This window comes from Equus przewalskii, chromosome 10 (assembly GCF_037783145.1).
Source record: "Equus przewalskii isolate Varuska chromosome 10, EquPr2, whole genome shotgun sequence".
NCBI classification, from domain to species: domain Eukaryota; kingdom Metazoa; phylum Chordata; class Mammalia; order Perissodactyla; family Equidae; genus Equus; species Equus przewalskii.
This window is the reverse complement of record NC_091840.1, coordinates 45,904,238-45,923,319: the sequence shown is the minus strand read 5'-3', so window position 1 is coordinate 45,923,319 and position 19,082 is coordinate 45,904,238. Positions and strand designations below refer to the sequence as shown.

Sequence of the window (19,082 nt, the reverse complement as noted above, 5' to 3'; positions counted from 1 at the left end):
TACAACTAAAAGTGAAAATAGACAAATCTACACTCATAATGGGAGGCCTTAATACACCTCTCTTAGTAACTAAAGACCAAGCAAATGAAAAAATCAGTACGGGGGCCCGCCTGGTGGCGCAGTGGTTAAGTGCACACATTCCACTTAGGAAGCCCGGGGTTCACCGGTTCAGATCCCCGGTATGGACATGGCACCACTTGGCAAGCCATGCTGTGGTAGGCGTCCCACATATAAAGTAGAGGAAGATGGCCATGGATGTTAGCTCAGGGCCAGTCTTCCTCAGCAAAAGGAGGAGGATTGGCAGCAGTTAGCTCAGGGCTAATCTTCCTCAAAAAAAAAAAAAAAGAAAAGAAATCAGTACAGATATAAAAGATTTCAGCAACTAATTAACAAACTTGATTTATTTAACATATATAGAACACTCAACAATTGCAGAATACAAATTAGTATATATTAGGCAGGTTACCAAAACTGAATAAAGTGATGATATTTTAAACAAATTTTACATTAAACTAACTTTAAAGTATTTAAATCATATAGAGTATTTTCACTAACCATGATGGAATTAAACTCAAAATCAGTAACAGAAAAGTTAACTAGAAAATATCTGTATGCTTGGAAAATTTTAAATACACTTTGATATAATCTATAGGTCAAACAAGAACTCCCAATGGAAATGACAAAATATTTTGAATCAAATGATAATATCAATATGACATACCAAAGCTTGTGGGATGTAACTGTGCCAAGGAAAGTTTATAGTCTTAAATGCATGTAGTAGAAAGGAAGGAAGGCTAAGAATCAATGTTCGTAGCTGCCACGTCAAGAAATTTTTTTAAATGACAGATTAAACCAAAGAAAATGGAAGAAAAAACAATTAAGATAAACGCAGATCGTAATGAAGTAGAAAGCAAACATACAATAGAGAATATTAATAAAGATAAATGTTGGTATTTTGAGAGACTAATTGCTAACCCCTTGGCACAACTGATCAAGAAAAAGAACAGAAAAGATTTAAATAATCATAATCAGGAATTTAAAAAGGGATATCACTTTAGAATCTACAAATATTTTTAAATGATATTACAAACAACTTTATTCCAATAATTTCTACATTTTGTTGAAATGGGCAAATTATGAGAAAAATAAAACTTATCAAAATGGACACAAGAAGAAATGGAAAATCCGAATAGTTCTATACTGATGAATGAAATTAAATCAATACTTAAAAACAGTCCTACAAGGAGCTCCAGGCCAAGATGGCTTTATCAATGAATTCTACCAAAACATTTTTTCTTTTTAAGATTTTATTTTTTCTTTTTTCTCCCTAAAGCCCCCTGGTACATAGTTGTGTATTTCTTTTAGTTGTGGGTCCTTCTAGTTGTGGCATGTGGGACGTCACCTCAGCATGGCCAGGATCTGAACGGGTGAAACCCTGGGCCGCGGAAGGGGAGCGTGCGAACTTAACCACTTGGCCATGGGGCCAGCCCCTACCGAAACATTTAAGGAAGAAACAATGCTAATTTTACACTAACTTCATTTCTGGGCCTCAGTTTCCTCATCTGTAGAAGGCAGATGCTGGACTCAGCCAAGCTCAGAAGTCTCTTCCAGTGTCTGCCCTTGATATCTCTCTTGATGCCTCGTCTGGCAGGCGCTGTTCCTAGGGTGAAGGGGAGGACATTTGGCTTGGATGGGAAAAGATTTCAGAATTCTGAGTTTTAGTACGCACTGACCATCATTGGATGAATGGGAGTCACCTGGGCCCTGTTCTCCATCCTCTGTAATTTGCTATGGATGTTGTCATCTGAACTGAGATGGGTTCTCTTCTAGTGGTCCCACTGCCTTTTACTCCCAGGGGAGCACAGGAAGATTAAAAGTGTTCTGTAGGAAGAACTCCAGGATTAAAGGGACATAGGATTGTGGGTGTAACCCAATGAAGGTAAAATGGAAAATTTTTACAAAGATATTAACTTATGCATGCACTCTCTCTCCCTCTTCATTCAAACAGGTAATGGGTCTTGTGCTACTAGTCTCAGAGAAGGTTTGTGGTTCCTATTGAAGAAACACAGGTTGAGGGGCCAGCCTGGTGGTGTAGTGGTTAAGTTCACGTGCTCCTCTTTGGTGGCCCGATGTTCATGAGTTCAGATCCTGGGTGTGGACCTACACACCGCTCATCAAGCCATGCTGTGGCGATGTCCCACATACAAAATAGAAGAGGACTGGCACAGACGTTAGCTCAGCGACAATCTTCCTCAAGCACAGAGAGGAAAATTGGCAATAAATCTTAGTTCAGGGCCAATCTCCCTTACCAAAAAATAATTAATAATAATTTTAAAAAGATAAAAAATAAATAAAAATTTAAAAAAGAAGAAGAAATCCAGATTGAGAACAGAAGGGTTTCCTCTGACAATGGTTTCTTATGATTTGGAGCCCTTGAACTTGAATGGGAAAAAAATTACGTCGTTATTTTCATTAACCTGTATCTGAAATGTAGCATTTCCTTCAATTATGAGTGTAGGCAACAAACCACTGTTATATTAACAGTACCTGTGCCTTTGTCATCAGAAAAAATCAGCTATTTTCATATCCTATTATAGTTGTTGCAATATGTTGAAATATTGTTGACATTTATCACTACTCCAAAAGTATAATGTTATTAGATCTCTCACCAGATCTTGGTATTTAATGTGCTTTAAAAAAAATCCATATGTTACTATATCATAAGTCTGTTTAAAAAATATTTTGATAATCCTAAGTCAATACTTCCCCCCAGGCTGGTGGAAGGAAAGAAGGAAAAAGCAGAGAGGGATCTGTGAGACTGAGAGTGGGAGACTGGGTCCTCAGGGAGAGCGTGGCTGCTCACTGCATCCAGGGACAGAGTCCCACGACACCAAATAAATTGGGAATGGAAACAGTCGACATAGCCACTGTGACCTGCAGGGACCAATGCCTGAGCGCCTGATGGGCCCCCAACAAAAGCCTCCCCAAACTGTACATAACTCATGGGAATGTGGAAACCCCAAAAAACCAACCTCTGTTTCTTATACAACTGAGTTTGGGGGCTGAAGTTTGTGGCAGCTACAAAGGCTTCTCTAGCGACCGAAAGGCATGGCTTCAATTACCGGACTTGGTGCGCTATAAATATAAACAGGATAGAAAAGGCTAAATCCCTGTGTTCCAGTGTAAGATCTAGCCCGGACTTGCTGTGTGTATTGTAATGTTAAACGAAAAAAGAACTCCCCCTGGTATGATACTCATGCAGTTTCATATGACAGTTGAATAATTTTAAAAAACCAACAACCTTGGGGGCTGGCCCCGTGGCCGAGTGGTTAAGTTCGTGCGCTCCGCTGCAGGCGGCCCAGTGTTTCGTTAGTTCGAATCCTGGGCGCGGACATGGCACTGCTCATCAGACCACGCTGAGGCAGCGTCCCACATGCCACAACTAGAAGAACCCACAACGAAGAATACACAACTATGTACCGGGGGGCTTGGGGGAAAAAATAAAATCTTAAAAAAAAAAAACAAAAAACCAACAACCTCTAATTGGATGGCTCAGGGGCCTTTGACGGAATCCTCGATGAGTGGCTATGTTTCAGATGGGGGCTGAAATATGGCAGTCTGCACGCACGCCAGAGCCGGGAAAGGCCCTGTGTAGTCCTGCCTTCTCCATTTTCTGCCTCACAGCTCAGAGGACCAAACTGAGACCCCAGACATCTTTGCCCTGAGTCCAGTCTCTGCTACCTCCATTAGAGTCTACACTGGCAGTCTCACACACCAACTCAGCTCCCTGTTTTACCTTCTCCCATTTCTCCATTTCATAGGTAAACTCAACTCATGGGCTGAAAGAAAGACCAAGCCGAAAGCTTCTTTCTCCTCCTTTCTACCTTGTCCAAAAATCCCCTCCCCAAAATAGAAGACCACTTTGGGGATGAGGAGGAAGACTAGCCCTGCCCCACTTCAACTCTTGTGGAGAGCTTACTTTCCCACTCCTGCTACACTTCCTCGGGCCTCTCACCCTCAACTCATTGCAATCCCTGCAGGGAGAGGGGGTAGGGTCAGAGAGAGAGACAGTGGTAGTTTCTAACTTTTTTGTTGTTGCCTGCTCCCTGACCTTTCCCCTCCATAGCTGGGGCTAGCGTGGGAAGAAGAGTCTCAGGCCTCGGCTTGCCAGATTGTGCAATGGATCACTTGACAGGTGAGGCAGGCTTACCCACCCACAAAGAGTGTCAGCCTCATCAGTAGTTTCAAAAGCAACATCTTCTAAGAGATGTGTGTCTTAGCCTTGGATGGAGCTGGGGCAGGGCTAAGCAAGTGGCTGTAGGTCCTCCTCCCTCACCTCTACCCAACAGGGAGGCAAGGTGATGAAGAGGCAGGAGACCTGGGTTCTAACCCAATACCTACCAGTAAAGTACCCCTGGCCCATCCAGGTCTCCTCCCTACCCTAGTCTTAGTTTTTCCATCTTTAAGACAAGTGGGTGGAACTAGATGAATTTCTAGTTCCTTTCCACCTCTAAAGGGTCCTTGCGCATTATCAACATCCCAAAAGACAATACTTTCTATCTCACAGGCAATCCAATAAGTTTCATGGGGATGAGGGACATATCCAAAGCCATACATTCAGGCAGGAGGAAGACAGGGATTGGAACCCACCTATTTTGAACGTGAATCCATTCAACTGCGTTGGTCAAGGCAAAACCTCACCTCAGGAGCTCTGCGCCTCTTCCAAAGGTCGGGTCATCTTTGAATTAGGAAACATTGGCAGAGGGAGAATGTTCAAGGCCCAGGAGAGCTCTAAGCCTGCTGCTGAGCTCACAGGCAGTGAGGAAGGGAGCTGAAGAAGCTCATCACCAGGGACACAAAAGGAAGCCTGCAAGCCCAGCCAGATGCGTGCCTGGCAGATGGAAAAGAGTGGGTGTTAGGGATGCATTAGGATAAGAAAAAGAAAGGACAAGGATGGCTTGCTTGTTCAGAAAAGTTTTCAAGCATAGTCCCATTGTCATCAGAGAAAAATGCCATATTAGCTAGACGTGCAATCAGCTTGGCTGGGAAAAGAGGCCATTACTTAGTGACAAGGACTGTCTATGAGAAACAAGACTGGGAAGGGACAGAACAAGAGCTTGCCCCAATCTCTGAATTGTGAGAGAGAAGTGGATTTTTACAAGCTTCCACTGGCCTCTTCTGGCCTGACATCTTGCTTTGTGGTCCATCATGCCTGTTTGAGGAGAGATGGTGTATAGAGGATAAATGACCTTGAGAGACCCCAGTAGTGGCTAGAGGATTTCATCTTTCTCTCTCTTTATTTTTTTCCTACCCAAAGCCCCACTGCATAGTTGTATATCCTAGTTGTTAGTTTTCTATGTGAGTTGCTGCCACAGCATGGCAACTGACAGATGGGTGGTGTGGTCCTGCAAGTGGGAAACGAACCTGGGCCACCGAAGCCGTGAGAGCATGGAACTTCAACCACCAGGCTATCAGGGCTAGCTCTCTCTTTATTTTTTAAATTTTGAAACATTTGGTCTAGCCAAAAGGATATATGTTATTTATACATAGTTATATGCATAATAATAATAATAAAACACCTGTGAATGCACCACCCCACTTAAGAACTAGAATACTACCAGCGCTCAAAGCTCTCATTCCCTGCCTTACCCAGAGGTGACCACTATTCTAAATTTGTCCTACAATCTTCTGCTTTTCTTTATATTTTCCCACCTATAAATCCCCAAATAATAAACTGTTTAGTTTTGCTTATTGTCAAATTTAACAAGAATGTCTTTATTCTATGAATTACTTTCTTCACTCACTTTGTTTCTAAGGTTCATCCATGCTGACGTGTACACAGTTCATTCATTTATACTATGTGTGGTATTCCATTGTGTGAACATACCACAATTAATTTATCCATTCTTTTGTCCCAGGGCATTTGGATTCTTATAGTTTTTTGCTGTTTTGAACAATGCTGCTAAGAACATCCTGTTTATGATGTTTATGTTTCCTAGAACCCAAGTGGAAGAGTTTCTCTAGGGTATATACTCTGGAGTGGAATTAGTGGGCCAAACTGTTTTTCTGAGTGGTTGTACCAATTTATGTCCCACTCAGAGCTCATGTTGCACCACATCCTCATCCAGACTTGGTATTGTTCTCCCACTTTCTAGCAGTATCCCTAACCTCGGTTATCTTTGCTGGTGACCTTTCCCAGCCAGGGCCCATGGCCTTTTTAATGTACCAGTGAATATGCTGAGATGTTTCTATGCACCCTTGTATTCCTAACTGAATACTATTGAGACAAGGGAGGGAAGGAAATGCCAGGGTAGGGATAGACTAGGGGATTTGGGGTCTGTCTTTGTGACTATCAGAATCACTGGATCCTCAGAAAATGAAGGCCAGCTGGTAGACTTCTTAGTTCTGCCCTAGTCCAAAGCACTCTGGAGCCTGGTCCCTGGGGTGACTGAAGATACCTAACTAATTTTCTTCCCTATTACCCCCCCCACAGCATCTCCTGTTTTTCAGGTGAACACTATTGACCTATCTCCCCTCTCTCCTCCACTCTCTAAGACAGCATTTCTCCAAGTGTGGTCCACCAGCCACCTACATCAGCATCAGCTGGGGTGCTTGTTAAAAATGCAGATTTTCAGACCCCTCCTCACACTGAATCAGACTCTCTGGGGTGCAGCTCAGGAACCCACTGTTTAACAAGGTCCCCAGGTGATCCATGTGCACAGTGGGGCTTGAGAGCTGCTGCTCTGAGCACTGCCTGATAGGAGGTCAGGCCAAGGTCATCTCCAGGCAGGTTCAGAGACTCTCCCAACAGCTCCTCCATAAGGAACAAGTGGAATCCCATCTTCCCATGACTCTTCCCCTACTTCCACTGTTCCCCCCCCCCCCCCCCGCCCCCAGGGCAGCAGGGATAAGGAGACCACTTAAACTGTAGCATCTGTGTATACGAGATGTGCATCCCAGCATTATTTACAGTCAAGAGAAAGTGAAAACAGCTGGCTGGTGGGAGAGGCCTGGTCAAATTCATGATGGCACACCTTTCCCATGGAATGCTATACAACTATTAAAAGTGACTTTTTGTCTTTATTACTGCATCTCCACTTTCATGGGATCTTTAAAAAACATGTTAGGGGCCGGCCCCGTGGCCAAGTGGTTAAGTTCGCGCACTCTGCTTTGACAGCCCGGGGTTTTGCCAGTTCAGATCCTGGGTGCAGATATGGCACCGCTCATCAGGCCATGCTGAGGTGGCATCCCACCTGCCACAAGTGGAAGGACCCACAACTAAAAATACACAACTATATACCGGGGGGCTTTGGGGAGAAAAAGGAAAAATAAAATCTTTAAAAAAATAAAAAAGTAAATATGTTAAATTTTACAATTTCCAGTATTGTTTGAGTTTTCTATATAAGTGGGCATTATCTTTATAATGAGAAAAACACAATAAAACACAAAACACAGGAGCCAGCCCCGTGGCCGAGTGGTTAAGTTTGCGCACTCCGCTTCAGTGGCCCAGGGTTTCGCCGGTTCGAATCCTGGGCGTGGACATGGCACCGCTCACCAAGCCATGCTGAGGCGGCATGCCACATGGCACAACGAGAAGGACCCACAACTAAAAATACACAACTACGTATCGGGGGGCTTTGGGGAGAAAAAGGAAAAATAAAATCTTAAAAAAAGAAAACCCACAAAACAAAGAAATATCCAGAAGCATTTCCTGGGTATTTATAAAGGGGCTGGTTTAGATTATTCTACAAGCCCTGATAACAAAAATCTCTTTAAATTATCAAAGGAAATACTACAGGAAATTTTCCCAGATCTGAAGGACCCGAGTTTCCAGATTGAAAAAACTCACCAAAAGGCTAGCACAACAAACAGGAAAACAATGCAGATATTGATCATCACACTTCAGAACACTGAGAATAAAGAGACGATCCTTAGAGCTTCCCAAGAGAAAAAAAGAAAAACAGGTCAAAGACAAAGCATTAAGAATCAGAGTGGTATTTGGGTTCCTATCAGTAGCATTGGATACTATAAGACCATGAAGCTTTGCTTTCAAAATAATCTGGAGAAATGATTTCCATATCTAATCTAAACAGCCTAGCACATCAGATGGTAGAATAAAGACATCCTGAGGCATACAAGGGCACCAATATTTAATTTTCCAAGCATTCAATCTTAGCATACTCGTGGAGGATGTATTTTAGCAAAATGAGAATGTGCAACATGAAAAAGGAAGTCATGGACCCTACAAACTGGAGATCCAACCCAGGGCACTTGCGAGGCTAGGCCCAGCAGCACCCAGGTATGCACAGGCCCCAGGTGGGCTCAGCTAGTCCAAATTGGGGCAGGAGGAGGGGGCTGAGGGATGGATGCCTCCAGATAGAAAAATGCAAATAGAACCAACAAAGGGTTCAAACTGTGTTTGGGTGTGTGGAAAAACTATTGACTGTTATGAGACAGATCTTTTGGAGCATTTGGGAAAAAGTAGTGAAATAGAGGCACATAGAAAGCTAAGCAAATGAAAATATGACAACTGATCATTTCAGGAAAACCAAAAAGTCGTACAAGAAAGAAAACATAGAGTATTGGAAGTCAGCATAATGCCTAAAATTGATAAACTATGAAACTGTAGCATATGTGTATTATTTTGAAATACGGAGAAAAACAAGGGAAAAGAAACAATTAAAAGAGTCGAAAGTGATTGCCTCTGGGGAATGGGACAGGGGTATGAGTAAAGGACTGTTGTATTTTGCCATAAGCCTTGTAACACTATTTTTTTTTTAACTATGTAGACTCATTTTTTTTTTTTTCAGGAAGATTAGCCCTGAGCTAACTTCCGCTGCCAATCCTCCTCTTTTTGCTGAGGAAGATAGGCCCTGAGCTAACATCAATGCCCATCTTCCTCTATTTTATTTGTGGGACACCTGCCACAGCATGGCTTAATAAGCAGCGCATAGGTCTGCGCCCAGGATTCAAACCAGTGAACCCCAGGCCACTGAAGCAGAACACACGAACTTAACTACTGTGCCACTGGGCTGGCCCCTGTACACTCATTATTTTGATGATAAAAGTTGGAACACTCATACACTGCTCAGCAAAGTAAATGCTCAAACACAAAATGATGTAGCCATTAACTTCAACAAGTTAAACACAGAGTTACTGTATGACCCAGCAATTCCACTCCTGGGTGCATACTACTATAATACACAAGAGAATTGAAGACAAGCATTCAACAAAAACTTGCACAGGAATAGTTCAGCACCATTCACAATAGCCAAAAAATGGAAACAACCCAAACGTCCATCAACTGATGAATGGATAAGTAAAGTGTGGTATATCTATATAGTGGAATATTATTCACCCATAAAAAGGAATGAAGTATTGATACATGCTACAACATGAATGAAACTTGAAAACATTTCACTTAGGTGAAAGAAGCCAGACACAAAAGATCACACATTATATAATTTCGTTTATATGAAATGTCCAGAGTAGGCAAATCCATAGAGACAGAAAGTAGATTAGTGGTTGCCTGGGGCTAGGGGGAGGGGGAGATGAGAAATTATTACTTAATGGGTATGGGGTTTCTTTTTGGGGTGATGAAAAGGTTCTGGTGACTGTTGCACAGCATTGTGAACATATTTAAAAAGACTGAATTGCACACTTTAAAATGGTCAAATGGTGAATTTTATGTTATGTAAATTTTACTCAATAACGATACTTTCAGTTGTAACAGAACACCCAGTTCAAGCTGCCTTAAGCAATAAAAAAGACGTGTTTTGAGTTGAAAGTACTTTTTTTTAAGCCCAAAAAACACACAACCCAATATGCATGTTTTCCTTTGACTCTTCCAGGACGTGGGGCCCACGGCGCCCCAGGACCGCTGCACACAGGACCTGCAAAGGCGCTGGGGAGGACAGTACATTGTAGTGGTAAATAGGCACCTGAGAGCCAGACACTGGGGGTCAGAGTCCTGGTTGCTGCAACACCTTCTGCAGAATTCTTAATCTGATTCTTAGTTTCCTCATGACTAAAATGGGGCAATAATAGTCCCTGTGTTATCCTCAGGCTGTGAAGATTAGAAGAGAGAACGTTTTTAAAGCCCCAGGCACAGCGTCTGGCCCTTCGTAAACACTTCGATCCTAGTAAACACACAGTTTCACTTAGTAAACACTTAGCTATTTAATGTCAGTATTAGACAACCCCCTACACGCGGAAGTTTTGGGAACGTCCCTCATGCTCCCAGAATGAGCAATTTAAGTAAGCACAATGCAGCAGAGCAGGCAGGAGAGGATGTCAGGAAAAAGCAACACTAATACTTATTGAGCGCTTCCTCGGTGCCAGGCCCCGTTCTAAGGCCTTCTCGCGCGGGAGCTCTTCTCCCTCGCCCACCCGGCCCCTCCCAGGACCCGGTGCCTTTGGGGCCAGGGCTGCGGAGGCCGCGCTCCCGCCCCGGCGGGAAGGAGGCCGGCGCCGGGCCAAGAGTTCGGGGCGGTGGTCCGCGGACGGTGCCCGCCCCCGGGCGAGGAAAGGCGCGCCCGGCGTCTCCTGCGGCCTCAGCCCAGGCCCAGGGCTCGGCGGCCCGGGCGGGGAGCGGGGCGGGGGAGCGGGGCGGGGAGCGGGGCGGGGGAGAGGGAGAACGAGCCTCCGGCGCGGAAGGCCTTCGCGGGGACGCGGGCACCGAGGCGATCGGGGGCGGGAATCTGGGGATGCGAGCGCCGTGGGGTGCAGGGACTTGGGCTGCGGGGGCCAGAGGAAGCTGGGACCTTGAGGGGCCGGGTTGGGGGTCGCAGGAACCAAAGGGGCGTCGGCAACCGTGGGCCTCCCCCTGCCCCGCTCTGTTGACCTCGCTCTGCCGCCTTCCCTTAAGCGCACGCTCTGGGCTGCGCAGTCACCCTTCCTGTTCACAGGGCTCAGTTTACTCACTTGTCTCCTCCGCTAGTCTGAGCTTGTTTGCGCAGTTGCTTTTTCTTCGTTTCAAACCGTGGAGACAGGATCCAAAGTGTGTCCTTCTCATGGGCTGCAGTAGACCTCTGGAGTCCTTGCGGGCAGGCTGGTTTTTCATCTCGCTATGCTCAGTGCCCGGCACACAGTAGGCTCTCTGTAGATGGTGGTTGAATACAAAGTGAATGGTTGTGTGATTGACCTGCCTTTCCTGGGACACAGATCTCCCCCTGACACTCTAGAAGTAGAGGTGGAAGGCTGTGGTGGGAGCCCTGGTCAAGAAGTACTACAGTCGACTAGTATAATCCCTTACATGTATCTATTGGTGGACAATGTCAAAGCACACTCATTGCTCTTTTCTCTTCTGAGCCTCAAACTGTCCTTAGGAAATAGACGAGGCTAATGCTGTTATTCTCATTTTACAGATGAGGAAACTGAGGCTCAGAAGAGTAACCCAGCTAAATGTTATGTAGGACCCAGTCTGGCCTGCTTTCTGGGGCCAGGCTTCTTAGAGCTCCTGCACCAGGCTTGTAGCTATGGATATCTGTAGGGCTGGCATTTCTCCTGCTTTTCTCTCTGCCCACTGCAGTATTCAGGGCTTCAGGGTGCAAAGGGAGAGCCCTGGCTGGTGACTATGGCCAATAGCAGGTGGTATGGTGGCCAGGGTATTGAATTAGAGAGAACATTGCCCTTTAATGCCAGTATAGGTTTGATTCAGTGCAGGTGTACTTACCAAAACTTTACTGGGCTATGTACTTGGGGGGAGTGCAACAATGAATGAGACAAAGGCCTTGCACTCAGAGAGCCAAAACTTGGTAGGACATTATATATATAGTCAGGAGTTCATGAGGTTTATCTAAAAACAGTGGTTCCCAACCAGACGTTCACAGGATACCTATGGAGATTTTTAAGAATATACATGCAGAATACTGATGTCAGAGCCCTACCTCAGGCCTACTGAGTCAGTTTCCTGGAATGGGGTCAAAGCATGCGGATTTTTTAAAAAATTTCCCTGGATTCTGATGTACACTCCTAGTTGAGACCTGTTGCTCTAATGCAAAATTGTTGTTGATTGTGGACCAATAAGAGAAGCACACAAATAATAACAGAGCAAATTGAGGTGAACACTTAATAAAGTGACAAACCAAATGCTATTAGTTTCAAAGGAGGGAGAAGTCACATCTAGATGGAAGAATCAGAAAGTATTATGGAGGAAGTGGCAATTTGTGGTGGGACATAAAGTACGTGTAGAATATGGACCAGTAGAAATTGTGGGAATGGGGCCAGCCCTGTGGCACAGCAGTGAAGTGCGCACATTCTGCTTAGGCGGCCCGGAGTTCGCTGGGTTGGATCCCAGGTGCGGACATGGCACTGCTTGGCAAGCCATGCTGTGGCAGGCGTCCCAGACATAAAGTAGAGGAAGATGGGCATGGATGTTTGCTCACGGCCAGTCTTCCTCAGCAAAAAGAGGAGGATTAGCAGTAGTTAGCTCAGGGCTAATCTTCCTCCAAAAAAAAAAAAAAAAATGTGGGAAGGAGAAGAGGAGGACATTTCAGGAAGAGAGACAAGCTTGACCAAAGGGAGAGAGGCAGAAAAGACTGTGAAGTGTGTTCAGGGACCAGATCATAGTGAGTTTGGCTGGGGGTGGCTAAACCTGAGAGGAAAAGGAAGAGTGGGACTCTGTTGTGAATGGTGTTGTATGCTAGGGTGAAGTCTTATATGTAAATAGAAGAGTCAATATTATAGAGATGCTGATCCTTTCAAAATTGATCTGTATATTTAATGTAATAACAATAAAAAATCCAAAAAGGATTTTCGTAGAAAATTTAATAAAATGGTTCTAGAGTTTATTTGGAAGCATAAACATGTGAGAAGAGTTAAACAATAGAAAATTACAATAATTAAAACAAATGTGCACATGTGTAGAAAAGTAGGCAGATCAATGCAACAAGTCTAGAAATAAACCCAAGCATATGTGGGAATTTATAAATTACCAAGAGGACAATGAAAATTGATGGGTTAAAAATGGTATTCAATGGCAAAAATATCCAAAACCAAGAGTGACAAATGTTGGCGAGGCTGTGGAGAAAGAGGAACCCTCATGCACTGTTGGTGGGAATGCAAACTGGTGCTGCTACTATGGAAAACAGTATGGAGATTTCTCAAAAAGTTAAAAATAGAAATACCTTATGACCCAGCCATCCCACTATTGGGTATCTATCCTAATAACCTGAAATCAGCAATTCCAAAAGTCCCATGCACTCCTATGTTCATCGCAGCATTATTTACAATAGCCAAGATGTGGAACCAACCTAAGTGCCCAGCAACTGATGATTGGATAAAGAAGATATGGTATATATACACGATGGAATACTACTCAGCCATAAAAAAGGACAAAATCGTCCCATTCACAACAACATGGATGGACCTTGAGGGTATTATGTTAAGTGAAATAAGCCAGACAGAGAAAGATGAACTCTGTATGACTCCACTCATAGGTAGAAGTTAACATATAGACAAAGAGAACTGATCGGTGTTTACCAGGGGAAAGGGGTGGGGTGGGGGGAGGGCACAAAGGGTGAAGTGGTGTACCCACAACATGACTAACAATAACGTACAACTGAAATTTCACAAGGTTGTAAACTATCATAATCTTAATTAAAAAAAAATTTTAAAAATGGTATTCAAATGAAATAAGCCACTCACAAAAGATAAATACCATATAATTCCACTTATATAAGCTATCTAAAATAGTCAAATTCATAGAAAGAGAAAGTAGAATGGTGGTTGCCAGGGCCTGGGGAAGGGAGGAAAGAGGAGTTGCTTAATGGGTATAGGGTTTTAGTTTTGCAAGTTGAAAAAGTTCCAGAGATCTGTTTCACAACAATGTTCAATTAGCACTACTGAACTGTATACTTAAAAATGGTTAAGATGGTAAATTTTATGTTATGTGCATTTTATCACTGGTGGTCTAATGGTTAAGACTCGGTGCTCTCACCACCACAGCTTGGGTTTGTTTCCTGGTCAGGGAACCAAACCACCTGTCTGTCAGTTGTCATACTGTGGCGTCTGCATGTTGCTGTGGTGCTGAAAACTATGCCACCAGTATTTCAAATGCCAGCAGGCTGGTAGGCAAGGTTCAATGGAGCTTCCAGACTACGACAGACTAGGAAGAGGACTGGCTACCCACTTCTGAAAAAATTGGCCATGAAAACCTTATGAATAGCAGCAGAGCATTGTCTGAGACAGCACCAGAAGGTGAGAGGATGGCACAAAGAAAAACACTGTGCAGGGTTCTGCTCTGTTATAGACAGGGTCACTAGGAGTTGGAATTAACTTGATGGCACTAACAAAAACAAAACTTTGCCACAATAATAAAAAAAATTATTTTAATTTTTTTTGAGGAAGATTAGCCCTGAGCTAACATCTGCTGCCAATACTCCTCTTTTTGCTGAGGAAGACTGGTCCTGAGCTAACAAACGTGCCCATCTTCCTCTACTTTATATGTGGGATGCCTACCACAGCATGGCTTGACAAGCGGTGCCATGTCTGTGCCTGGGATCCAAACAGGCAAACCCAGGGCCACCAAAGTGGAACGTGTGAACTTAACTGCTGTGCCACTGGGCTGGCCCCTAAAAAAAAATTTAATGGTATTCAAACATCCAGCTAGCTATTTGGAAAAGATCCGTACCTCACTAGATTCCAGGTAGATTAATAATAACAATGGTGAATATCTAAAGAAGAATTAACACCAATCCTCCTCAAACTCTTCCAAAATATTGAGGAGGAGGGAACACTTCCAAACTCATTCTATACGGCCAGCATTACCCTGAAACCAAAATCAGACAAAGATACTACAGATAAAGAATACTACAGATCAATATCCCTTATGGAAATTAATGCAAAAATCCTCAACAAAATACTAGCAAACCAAATTCAACAGCATGTTAAAAGGACTATACACTGTGACAAAGAGGGTCTATTCTTGGAAGGCAAGGATGGTTTAACATATGAAAATCAATCAATTAATACACCACATTAACAGAATGAAGGGAAAAAAACACATAATCATCTCAACTGATACAGACAAAGTATTTGACAAAGTTTGGCACCCTTTCTTGATAAAAACACTCAATAAATTAGGACTAGAAGGAAACCACCTCAACACAATAAATATTATATATGAAAAGCCTACAGCTAATGTCATACGCAATGGTGAAAGAGCAAAAGCTTTTCTTTTAAGATTAGCAACAAGACAAGGATGCCTACTTTTGCCACTTCTTTTCAACATAATACTGGAAGTCCTAGCCAGAACAATTGGGCAAGAAAAACATAAAAGCCATCCAAATTGGAAAGGAAGAAGTAAAATGATCTCTGTTCACAGGTGACATGATCTTATATGTAGAAAACCCTAAAGATTCTACCAAAAAACTGTTAGAACTAATAAATTTGGTAAAGTTGCAGGATGCAAAATCAACAAGCAAAAATTAGTTGCATTTCTATACACTAACAATGATCAATCTGAAAAGGAAATTAAGAAAACACTTCCATTTACAATAGCATCAAAAAGAATAAAACGTTTTATGAATGAACATAACCAAGGAAGCTGTATTAGTTTGCTAGGGCTGCCATAACAAAATACCACAGACTTGGTGGCTTAAACACAGATTTCTTTTCTCACAATTCTGGAGGCTAGAAGTCCAAGATAAGGGTGTCAGCTGGTTTGGTTCCTCCTGAGGCCTCTCTCCTTGGCTTGAAGGTGTTCCCCTTCTTGCCATGTCCTCTCGTGGTGGTCCCTCTGCATTGCCTGTGATATAATCTCCTCTCCTCACCAGTCATATTGGATTAGAATCCGCTATAACGACTTGACTTGGTGTGGACAAAGGTAAAATTCATTGTTTGGTACACAGTGAACTCTTTCAATCTGAAGACATATGCATTCTCAGCTTTAGGAAATTTTCTTCCACTATTCTTTTAGTCTCTGTGTTCTCACCTTCAGGAACTCCTACTAATCAGAGTTGGAACTTCTGGCTATTTCTTCTAAATCTCTTATCTCATAACATCCAACTTTGCCTCCCCTCCAAACTTTCTTTTCTTACATGAATTTTCAGGCTGTGGTTTTTTGACAAACCTGATTTTTCTCTCCTTTCCTTTTTATTTTTATTATTTTAAACCTACTTTTAGATTATACAGCTGTATATTAATTCATTATCATTATAAAACACTTAAATGATACCGAAAGAGTTTAACACTCTCATGTCCTGCCTCCAACATTCCAACTCTGTTTCCTCAAGGTAACCACTGCTATTGGTTTAGAGTTTTTCCTTTCAGATCTGTTCCTATGGCAAATTTTATATGTTTCTATTTGTATTTTCACGTTGAAATAGGTGTTTCACTTTTGCTTTATATAAATAGTATCAAGCTGAACATACTGTTCCACAATTTCCTTTTACCTTATTCTATATCTTGGAAATTTTCCATGTCAGTAGATATAGATTTATTTATTTATTTATTTATTATTTTTTAAAGATTTTATTTTTCCTTTTTCTCTCCAAAGCCCCTCCAGTACATAGTTGTGTATTTTTAGTTATGGGTCCTTCTAGTTGTGGCATGTGGGACGCTGCTTCAGCATGGCTTGATGAGTGGTGTCACGTCTGCACCCAGGATCCGAACCGGCGAAACCCTGGGCCAAAACCCTGAGCCGTCCAAGCAGAGTGTGTGAACTTAACCACTGGGCCATGGGACCGGCCCCATGTTATTTATTTTTAACATTAGCATTCCATAATACAGATATACCATAATTTATTTGCTCATTGACCTACTGAGAGATATTTACATTGTTCCCATTTTTTTCTGTTATAAACAATGTAACAATGAACACTGGGCTAGCCTTGGTGGCCTACTGGTTAAGTTTTGTGCTCTCCCCTTTGGCAGCCTGGGTTTGGTTCCCAGGCACAGACCTACACCACTTGTCTGTCAGCAGCCATGCTGTGGCAGCAGCTCACATACAAAAAAAAAGGAAGATTGGCAGTAGATGTTAGCTCAGGGCAAATCCTCCTCAGCAAAAAACCCCCCAAAAAACAACAGCAACAAAAACAATGAATGCCTTTGTACCTACCTCAACCTCATTGTAAATTGCATTTCTGTGGGACATAATTTAAAAACAGAATTGCTGGTTAGAAGAATATATACATATTTATTTATTTTTCAATATATCCTTAGCACAAAATTCAAAGTACAAAATCAATAATATTGAAAAGCAGGTCTTCTTCCTACTCCTGTCTCCTAATCATCATCAGTTCTTTACTCCAGAGGTGATTACTGTCTTCAGTTTCTTCCTTTCACAAATATTCTAGGATTAGACATTTTGGATTTTGATATATATTGCCAAATGGCCCTTCCAAAAGGCAATTTATACTCATTATGGGAGATTGTAATTGGTGACAGATTCTCTGCTGTTCCTCCCACCCAGAAGTGAAGTCTATTTGTCTGCTCCTTCCATTTGGGTTGGTCTAGGCCTTAAAAGTTGTTGTAGCTTGCTTACTCACTCTCTTAGAATGTTGCTGCCATGTTAATAAACCCAGTCTATCCTACTGGAGGGTGAGAAACAACGTGAAGCAGAGACAAACACTCCCAGATTAGGTTCCCTAGACCAGGAGTTGGCAAACTTTTTCTGTAGAGGGCCAGATAGTAAATATTTCCAGCTTTGAAGGCTGTATGATCTCTCTTGCCACTACTCAACTCCGCTGTTGTATTGTGATTTGGCCCACTTGCAGTAGTTTGCTGATCCTTACCTTAGACATCCTTACCAGCATGCCAACTGCCAGGCATGTGAGGAAGGTCATCCTCGACCATCAAGGCCCCAGCATAACCTCCAGCAAACTGCCAACATCAGCTGACCCAACCCAGACCAGAACAACTGCCCAGGGGATGCACAGATTTGTGAGTAATAATTAATGTCTGTTGTTTTAAGCCACTAATTTTTAGGGTGGTTTGTTACACAGCAGAAGCTAACCAACACACTAACCTCTGCCACTATTGGATATTATCAATATTTTTTATTTTGCTTGATGTGTTAAAAATGGTATATTAGGGGCCAGGCCAGTGGCGTAGCAGCTGAGTTTGCGTGCTCTGCTTCAGTGGCCCCGGGTTTGCTGGTTCAGATCCTGAGTGCAGACCTATGCACCGCTTGGCAAGCCATGCTGTGGCAGGCATCCCACATATAAAGTAGAGGAAGCTGGGCATGGATGTTAGTTCAGGGCCAATCTTCCTCAGCAAAAAGAGGAGACTTGGTGGTGGATGTTAGCTCAGGGCTAATCTTCCTCAAAAAAAAGGTATATTATAGGCATTTTACTGTGCCTTTCTGTGATTACTAATGTGTTAGAGCATTTTTTCATAGATCTTCATTGGTCGACTCTGAATTTCCTGTTCATATCCATTGCTCATTTTAACATTGGATTATTTTCTTATTGATTTGTCATTGTTGGAAAATATATCTTGGATACTAACCCTTTCTCTGTTATATTTATTGCAAATATTTTCTCCCTGTTTGTTGTCTATTATTTGTAGTATCTTTTATTATACTGAAGTTTTAAATTTTTATATAATCAAATTTAGCAATCATTTGCTTTATGTTCTTTGATTTTTGCGTCTCTAAAAGGCCCTCCCTATTCTAAACTTATAAAAAATTCTCCTACATTCTTCCAACACTTCTGTAGTTGATTTTACTTGTTTTGTAATTGTTTTGTTTATTATTCATATGGGATTTATTTTATATATGGTGTAATTTAAATTTTTTCCAAGTGGAAAACATTATTATTAGCTATTCTGGCACCTTTTGTTTTCCATATAAATTTCAAAATCATTTGCAGGTCCCTATAAAAACCTTTTTGCATTTTTTTTAAAGGTTTTAGTTTTCCTTTTTCTCCCCAAAGTCCCCTGGGGACTTTGTATATTTTTAGTTGTGGGTCCTTCTAGTTATGGCATGTGGGACACCACCTCAGCATGGCCTGATGAGTGGTGCCAGGTCCGCGTCCAGGATTCTAAGTGGCCAAACCGTGGGCCACTGAAGCGGAGCATGGTGAACTTAACCACTCGGCCACGGGGCCAGCCCCCTTTCGGCATTTTAGTTGTTATTTTTA

General features: G+C 42.6%; 1 long non-coding RNA gene across 1 annotated transcript in view; it reads right to left on the bottom strand.

Moving 5' to 3' along the window:
* The window catches only part of LOC139074125 (uncharacterized), a 42,492-nt gene extending 31,433 nt beyond the window's left edge, over positions 1-11,059 (bottom strand). The window contains exon 1 of the long non-coding RNA XR_011523583.1: positions 10,924-11,059. This is a non-coding gene — a long non-coding RNA (uncharacterized lncRNA). The remainder of the gene's footprint in view (positions 1-10,923) is intronic.
* Between the last annotated feature and the right edge of the window lie 8,023 nt (positions 11,060-19,082).